The 9290-nt window shown below is 38.1% G+C and overlaps 1 long non-coding RNA gene across 2 annotated transcripts in view; it reads right to left on the reverse strand.

Annotated features, from left to right (window-relative positions):
• The window catches only part of LOC112549533, a 209648-nt gene extending 200793 nt beyond the window's left edge, over positions 1–8855 (reverse strand). For both annotated transcript variants that reach the window (XR_003092980.1, XR_003092979.1), the window contains exons 1-2: positions 8579–8855; positions 3856–4063 (exon numbers count right to left, since the gene is read on the reverse strand). This is a non-coding gene — a long non-coding RNA (uncharacterized LOC112549533). The remainder of the gene's footprint in view (positions 1–3855; positions 4064–8578) is intronic.
• Between the last annotated feature and the right edge of the window lie 435 nt (positions 8856–9290).

Raw genomic sequence — 9290 nt, forward strand, 5'->3', positions numbered from 1 at the left:
AATACTATCTAGCTTTGATGTGAGAGAGATTCAGGACTATAAGTATCTGATATCCATGAGAATCTTACTTAAAATTGGTCATTTTTTTCGTCTGGCATGTATAGAAGCTGCATCTATAATGTGTGACTAACTTCTAGTAGTTTCTCACTCATGGAGTTCACATTACTTCTGTTCTTTGTAAGATGCACAGAGGCAATTGCAAGGAGAAGAAATGTGCAGTTTTTCAAAACATTGTATAGCAAATTGGTACTTTCTCTTTTAACAGCGTGGGAGCCTGTCACTGGATTGCTCTGTTTCCTATAACAGAAGCCATCAGAAAACTGCCAAAGCAATTATGCACATAAGTCATTCAGCTTTGTATACTTCCATGCAGTTAAAAAAATGAAGTTGCTTAGAATCCAGTTGTGCCAATATCTTCAATGACACATAGGCCCCATCTACACGTTATACCTGATGTGATTAACCAGTTAATCACATCTTAAATCGTGACCAAACCATATGCTCAAGTGATTAATGGTATGATAAAACCAGGAATAAGCCACAGTGTTATTCCACAACAAAATTTGTAATAACTTCATTCTCATCACACTATTAATACAATCTGTGGCCAGGTGTTCCCTGTGGCTGGGCACCCTGTCAGCTGACAGGATTTGCAGCATGTCAGCATATGGGGTGCTTCTGCAGCTGGAAAATCCATCAGTTCTGGGACTGTCAGCCATGGGAGCTTGCTACTTGCAAGGTCAGGGGGAGCCCAGGGCCATGATCCCAGGCTTATCCTTGCACCAGTGAAAAGGCATGATTTGATCCGATGCTTCATCCCCCAATCACGCCTCCTGCCATGCATGTGTGGAATGGTAGGAGGCACGATTGTGTGGATCACATATCAGATCCGATAATTCCTGTACCTGAATGTCTGGCAGGGGCAATAGACAGCAAAAGCCCATCACACAGAAAATCTGAAGTGGCTAGTTGTGGATATTCCTTTTAGAGTTAGGGGTCGGTAATGCAGAAGGAGAAAACTATACAGTACCACATATGATTAGTCAGGTTTTTGAGCTCTCATTTCTTGAGTAGTGAGATTCTTCATGAGGATGTTATCTTGCAGAACAGAGGTCAGATATGAAAACTTCCCTTTGCCCCAAAGGGAATGCCCCAAAGGGAATGCCCCAAAAAGCCTTTCTGTAGAAACTGTACATTTCTACATGAGGTGCTACTGCACAGTGGATACTGTGCATTCATTTAGTACTTGTATAATCAAGTACTAGATAAATGTGCAGTAACCAGAGTTACTGCACAGTACTACCAGTGAACGCCTTTTAAGTGATCCTACTACTGCACAGTATTATTTGACTACTGTGCAGGTAGCATCTCATGTAGACATAACCACTGAAAGTGCATCAATTAAGAGGAGAAGCAATTTACCAGCAACACTCCACTGTGATGGTACTTCTATAGCCTATAGCAGGGGTTGTCAGAGAAGGCTCTAAGGGGTATGCATGGGCATGGATGGAACGTAACTGCACCATTCCATGCTGCCGCACAGGCACCACCCAGCTAGCTGGATGTGAGGAGTGGGGGCAGCCACATTCAGCCATGCACCAACATCCCCCCTTCACCCCCTGCTCCACGTCCAGCCGCTAGGGGTACGCTGCTCCACGGCCAGCTGCTGGGGGTACACTAATCCAGAAAGGTTGAAAACCCCTCGCCCATGGAACCCCAGCTGTTGTATTAACCCTTCCATTTTCCTAGATGCTTTATTTAACACAGCAGCCTTCAGCTGCTACATTTTTAATTCCTTTTAAGGTAAAGAGGATTAAGCAGATGACTCTGCGGAGTTTATGAAAATGTATACAAGATTATTTATGCTTGAACTATTGGGGGCGGGGAACAGGAAGTGGAATAAAGAAGACCATTACAAAAAAAGATATCCATCAAACAAGTTGGGCTTATCCAAAGTGAAATTAACCCCTGAGTTTTTAGGGATTCACCGATTATTGGGTACAATATGAACTTCTGGAACAGTAATGGTTTATACCAGACACTATTACAATATATATTTGTATGTTGAATTGTTACATTGTTAGAAAAAAATCATATTATTTGATAAGTTGTCTTAATAAAGCCACCAAATATTTTATTTTAAGTAGTGCATCAATTTAAAAATAAAAAGAAGTATAAAGACAGTTTGTTCCCAGTGGTGTTAAACCATGCAGATATAGCTTCATGTTAAGCTTTGCTTTTGTGTAGATTAGAGGGAGGCACAAGTACTGAGCTGTCTCTTGTATTTGCTTTCCCCCTTTGGATAATCACTATCTTTTCAGTGAACTTTTGACTGTACTCCAGGGTATAGGTAATGAAAACCAATATCAGATGCATATAATATTAGACAACCTTATTGCAGTGCTGCCATCACATATCATTACTATCAATTTGACCTTGTCAGCACACTGTGCAATATGTTCTTTGCTTTAGGTTTTATTACTAGTGCTCTTACTGTCTGCAAGAGCTATATGATCTAATTGATCTCAACAGCCACCTTACTCATTTCTTGAGTAACTAGCTCTGTACTCAGACATATTATTGTAATCATTTTTTTCAAGTTTTTATAACTCAAATCTGATGTAGGTTTGCATCTGACCAAAAACTCTTGTAATGTGCATTATTATGTACTATAATATATTCAGTTTTTCAAATAAGATCTTATGCCTCCTGCCATTCACTTTCTTCTAACATAAGATGTTTATTAGGCATTTATGCTTCAGACTGTAGACACACAACATAATTTGTTTTTGAAAACTCTATAAATAAAACTACCATTAAATGAACTTATATACTTGGCACGATTGGCTTCAAAATATAACTACAAGCTTCAAGCCATCATATTATTAGGAGTTCCTGGGAGCAGAGAAACAGAATGCTTTTCAGTTATAACAAAAAAAATATATCAAAGTTGTAGAGCTACAACACATAGATTGTAATTGTCATATTAGAGAGTGAATTGTGAAAAATGAGTAATAACAAAAATCACTGTATATGCTCCCAGATTCAGAACACGCTGTAAGATTTGGAAGAATAAAGACATTTCAATGACAAACAACACCCCCCTCCTGCCCCCACCCCAGTATATGTATGACAACTTCTGTGCCAATACTGTTGCTTGGGTCAAATGTTGAAGCAATAGAAAAATCAGCAAATGAAAGATACAGACTGCAGAAATAAGTTTTCTGACAGCAATACTGAAAATTTCAAGACTCCAGAAAATAAAAATGAAATGGTATGGAAACAGCTAGGACAAGAAGTGACACTGTTGGAGAAGATTTAAAAGAAAATAATTGTAATAGTTTAGACATATGTAAAAAATTGGCTTAGAAAGGAGTATGGTAGTATATTGCAGAATGTAAAAAATGAAAAAAATAAAAGAAGGTTGAGGACACATTGCACAGACATGGTGAGAATGACATAGATCAAAATGATTTAAATATGAGTAAGTCTTGATCTGTTTAAGGTTAGAAAAAATAATTTAAGGTTAGAAAGACATTGCTTCTGCACTAACAGACCAGAATAAAAAAGTAATGTCTTCTGAACACTAAAGCGGAATTATCTCTACATATTTTACAATTGACAATGTATTACTAAGACTCAATCAGGGGACTGCATTTAATCATAAATCATGAAAGCGTTGACTGAACAAAAAACCCTGTAATGAGGAGGGTTTGAAGAGTCTTGGCTTAGGACAACATAGTCACATTTCAGTGTATCAGTACGCTATACTGTCTGTATGCTTAGAGATTGAAATTTCATAGTAAAGGAAAAGAATCATTGTAGTGTCTTATCCAAAAGGAAAGGTACTCTTACCCTCTGGAACTACTTTCTCCATATCAGAACAAGAATTTATGTCCTAGTTGCAGGTAGATCACATTGCAAGATGCAGATCAGACTTCTTGTCTTCTTGCTAGCAACAAATAGACACGAGCAGTAGGATGGCAGATTAAGAAGACTCAACAAAGTGAATCCTTAGTCACTTCTCTACTGTCACATGTCCATCTTCCATTTTTTCTGGAATCTGAAAAATATGAGGGGGATAACCTCATCCTTGATCTGTCAGAGATACAAGATCTCTTAAGGATGAAATATACATATACTTTTGAGCCTTCCAGGTCAGGAAATATTGAGAGTGATTCTTCATTCCTTTTTTTAAAAAAAAAGCAGTCTTTAGCTTTTTTATATATATATATACTTTTTTATAATATCCCTTAATTTCTTGAAAGCATAAAATACATATTAATCCCAGATCAAAAAAGTAAGGCAGAGACATGGATGACCTATATAAAAAGATCACACAGGAAATTATTGGGGCTGGAAGGCTGTAACTCAAGGTGGATGCCACCCATTCCTTAACTCCTTCCAGGCTCTAACTGTATGAGTTAGAGATGTAAATTAATGTGAAATAAAATAATGTAAAATCTAAGTAAATTAATGTAAAAGACAATTTTACAAGTTTAAGGGTGTGCTTACATTTTACAAGCTGCATGTGCTAACTTTAAAGATGAATATGTCCATATTAAAGTTAGCACAAGCTGTGATTATTTGCATGTTCAAGGTTAAAACCCTCTGTAACATGCACAGTTCGGACCTGCCACTAGAGGGTTGGAGAACAGGGGTGTGGCTAGATCTGCTTCATGTCTGTCCTACTTACCAGCTTCCTAGCATGGGGGCGGGCAATTATTTTGGGCAGAGGGCCGTTTACCACGTTTTGGCAAGCCATTGAGGACCACATGGTTAGTCCCACCCATTGACAGGTGCCCCATCCCCTGGTCACCATCTTGGGAATGGAAGTTCTATCCCTTAACCCCTGACCTTTATCACCAGAAGTCCCTCCCCTTGCCCCCCGGAAGTACTCCTTTCAGCAAGGGGTTTTGCCATCTCTGAACCAGAAAAATACCAAATTATATTCTAAAAATCAAACGTGCTACAACGTTCATTAACTTCATTTAAAAAAATATTTTTGTCCTGATTTACATGAGTTTGTGTAATGTATATAGAGGCTATAGCACAATAGCTTAAAATGAAGTTTTACTCTTATATATTGTGGGAGGGTGGGTATAGTTTTGTGAGTATGTGAGGTGTGGGGGAGGGTGGCATGTGTGGGGGGGATTTGTAGGGTGGTGGATAGAGGTGTGGATGTTGTTGGGGGCAATGGGTTTTGTGGGGTGCCAGACATGCTTCTGCAGATGTTTAGTTCTGCCACTGGCTTCCCCTGGGTCCTACTGCCCCTGTCTCCTATCATCTTTGACAGGCAGCCAGGAGCAGAAATATTAATTTTATAAATTTTTTAGGGGCCCCACAGGCCAGATAGAATAGCCTGGTGGGCTGGATCTGGCCTGCAGGCTGTATTTTGCCCGCCCTTGCTCTAGCAGCAACATCAACCTCCCAGCCCATGTGCACATGCGCACACAAACAGTTCTGGTATGCGCATGCACACACACACACACACACACACACACACACACACACACACACACACACACTTATCCAGCCCCAGTGTGTGCACACATATACATGCACACACATGTATGCATGCACATACACACACATAAGTAATCTAAATCCACAGCATGTGTACACACACATGCACATAAACATGTGCACATGTACACACAGGTCACCCCAGCATGTGGCGCACACACACCCACACACTTTACATCCCCAGACTTGTTTTTTGCTGCTGTTACTGCCCAGCAATGGAGATGGGGGAAAGTGGGAAAGGGCTCCCTATATTCTCCCAGACTCTGCAAGGCCCTGCACAATCAGGGACAGTCCCCAGCTGCTGCTGTCACCCTGAGGCATGTGTGGGACCATGAAGATCCAGGAGCATGTAGGGGGCCCAGCCTCTCACTGCTGTAACAGGTGTCAAAGCAAGTCTGGGGATGGGGTGTGTAGTAGGAAGGGTGTGTGACTATGGTAGATGTACAGGGTGTGATGTGTTATCCTGTGAATGGCATAGTGTGTGAGAGTGTGTCCTTCCAGGGCCTCCACAGCCCAGAAGCTTCTAACCCCACTTCCAAACTCTTCACTTTGCCCACATGCCCCCGAAGGCCCTCTTATGGCCCTACAGCTCCCCAGCCTCTCCCCATCTCTCACCAACTATAGCTCTACTGTCTGGTCTGTTATAGCAGGGAGCATTAGAGTCCAGGAGGGCAGCTAATGCAGCAGGTAGTGGTGCCTTCCAGGATACTGGAGGCCCATAAATTGTCCATTTTATCTCTGTAGAACATTTAGAAGTTAACTAAATCAAGCTGCCTGGCACAGCTCAAAGATAACCCTCACCTCAAGTAGCCTAGAGGAACCTAGAGGACACTTAGACTAGTTACTGAGCATAAACATGCAAGCATTCATGTTTTAGGTGCCCTTAATTTGAGCTAATTGTAATGTGTAGTCTCACATTAAAGTAACATTGCATCCACCTGTGGATTTATTTAATGCATGTATTTCTGAAATCAATGTTTTAAAAGACATTTGCTTCAATTTTATACAAAGATCTCTACTCTCTGATCCACTTATATCTTGTGGAGTAAAATCAGTCACCCTGTTGCACATGTAACTTCTCACTAGTTGGGTTCCTTGGTGGAATTCAGAGCAACTAAAAAGGTGAAATCAGCCCCCAGCTTGGGAAGATGCTGTGTAATGTTTTGGCAGCAGGTATAGTATACTTACTTCAAATAGCCAGATGCCATTTTATTATTTAGCTTTGGTGTCTCCTTTCCTGTGTCATATGACCACATTTTTCTCTTGGACAGAAATACATTCACTAATTGATTACATATATTGGTGTGCTAAAATACAAATATGGATATTTAAAAGGTTAAAGTATTCCTTATTCTAAGTCTATTTGTTTTTTAATTAAACTAGTACCTTCTTCAAATACATTAAAATCAGTAAGTGGAGAAAACAGGGATAAAAAAGATTATTTCCAATCATTATCTGGATTGAGGATGAAAACTACATAAACAAGTCATCATTCATCACTATAGAATTATATTAATACAAAACCTATGGCTAGCTATAGGGAAAAACATAAAGGTATTATAACCATAACCAATAGGAACATTTACAAACATGCCATTTTATACATCAATGTATTCCATAAATATTTAAAGTGAAAATACATATTGATTATTTTTGCAAGTGCCTTTTTATCTTAGTCACTTCTATTTTCCCTGTCACTGTGGAGCACATATTTTATTTTATATTGATTTTTCAAGAAAACTGTAGAAAATGACAAATTTTAGCTTACTTTAACTTTATTGATGATATCTTTTATAGCTTTACATATCCTGAATTTTCAGTGCTGTGGCATACTATATTCATCCAAAACAAATGGAACCATTTTAGTTGTTTTGTAATTTATCAGTCCAACAATTCCTGTGTAGTCTGTGCTACATTCACATAAAGGAAACTATTTTAGACATGTCACCTATGCAATTTGGGAGGTGCAAAATTAATTATCTTGTAGATATACACTACATGTGCTTTGCGATGGTTCAATTATCAATGCTTCTCTGACATCACTGGATTAGCAATTTTGTGCAGCACAAAGGAGCTCAAACTTCTGTCTTTAACTGTTATTATAAAGACTATAATTGAAAATGAATGTATCCTGTGATGGCAATTCATTTTATCTTTCAAAGCATGTTTATAATTGTTAATAGGTACAGGAATGCAAAATGTTCCAATCTAGTATAGTTTACAGTATTATTTGGTCAAAATTAAGCCACCACTAGACATTGTTGAGACAGGATCAATTATTACATAGCAAAAAGAAGCCAGGTGTAAATATGTACTGAGACATATGGTCAGTCAAAATGTAAACATCTATTATTTTAACAACACTTAAATTAGTTGTCAGAGATATCACAACTAAGTAATGTGATATTAGAACTAGTTGAATACTTCAAGAAAATAATATTTGTGTGAACAATTGTTTGAAGTCCCTATGGGTTTTTTAAAGCTATGTCTATAACCCTTTTTATTCCCTATACATGTTATGTGAACAAATGTTTGTTTGCACTAATGTTGGAGGAATGGTTCCTCTTTGCACACATATTTATACATATGTAAAAACAATTTGTATGAGCAAGAGTATTCACTATTTGTCATATGCCCTTAATTAGTTCCTCTTGTTAAATTGTTTCATGAACTAGTCAGAGAAGAGATACTATTTCAAGCCATGCACCAAGAATAATATAAATAGTTGAAGTACAGTTATAATATAATGGTGGACATCTCTGAAACTTAACATTGTTCATCCAACCTTTTTTGTTGAATAATTTTGAATGAAACATACAACTGGAACAAATGAAAAAAATAAAATGAAAAAAAATTGTAAATAATTTATGAAGAAAGAAAAGAGTGAAATATATATTTTTGAAATAAGCAAGTAAGCAAGCTTCTTACTTATTAATAAAAAAACCTTACTGATGAACAAGAAGAAGGAAAACTTCACATATGTCCCTTTAAACTATAGAATATTGAATATACCGATACCTAATTGTGCATGATAAATACTCATGTGGCTCACCTTATCATAATACAAGTGCAAGATGAGAACTACTGTTTTGCTGGCTGGCTCAGCAGCAAGAAGAAAATGGAGAACAGTTCTTTTAATTTTCCTATATCAAAATATTGTATGTAATCCGAAGATCCATCTCTGCCCTCCTGCAGCTCTTAGCCCACACTTTCACCTGCATTCTTTCCTCTGCCATTCAGTCTGCTCACCACTATTCTTCCATGCCTTTTCAGCACAGACAAGTCATTCCCTTGCCTCTGACATTGAATTGAACCAACTGTACTCTGCAGCTTCTTTAGCCATCAGGAGAAAATATGTAGAAGTGGGGATGGTTTTATTTTCCTAACACCTCACCCTGGCAAAAGGGAGATATGGTTTAGAAGGCTCATTGTAGGAAACTCAACTCAACACTTCTTTATATAGCCATATGCTGTCTCTCTGCCACAGCCCCCTCAGTGATCCAGGGGAAAACCCTAGAAATGATCTATTCTCAAAGTTACCTCTACATAGAAAATGACCATTTTGTCAACGTTGTTAATTATAAAAAGGCAGAAGGCCAAAAATAGTAATGTATTTAAATTCTGAGTATAGAAATATTAGATGCATTTTCCTTACCAATACAGCTCTGTGTTCTTTGAGAAGATAAAATGGAGGGTCTCTTCTGCATTGCAGATGTTATATATTCCACAACAGAAAAGTGAGAAGTGTGCTGTAGCTAATATAT

This window comes from Alligator sinensis, unplaced genomic scaffold (genome assembly GCF_000455745.1).
Source record: "Alligator sinensis unplaced genomic scaffold, ASM45574v1 scaffold41_1, whole genome shotgun sequence".
Lineage (NCBI taxonomy): Eukaryota > Metazoa > Chordata > Crocodylia > Alligatoridae > Alligator > Alligator sinensis.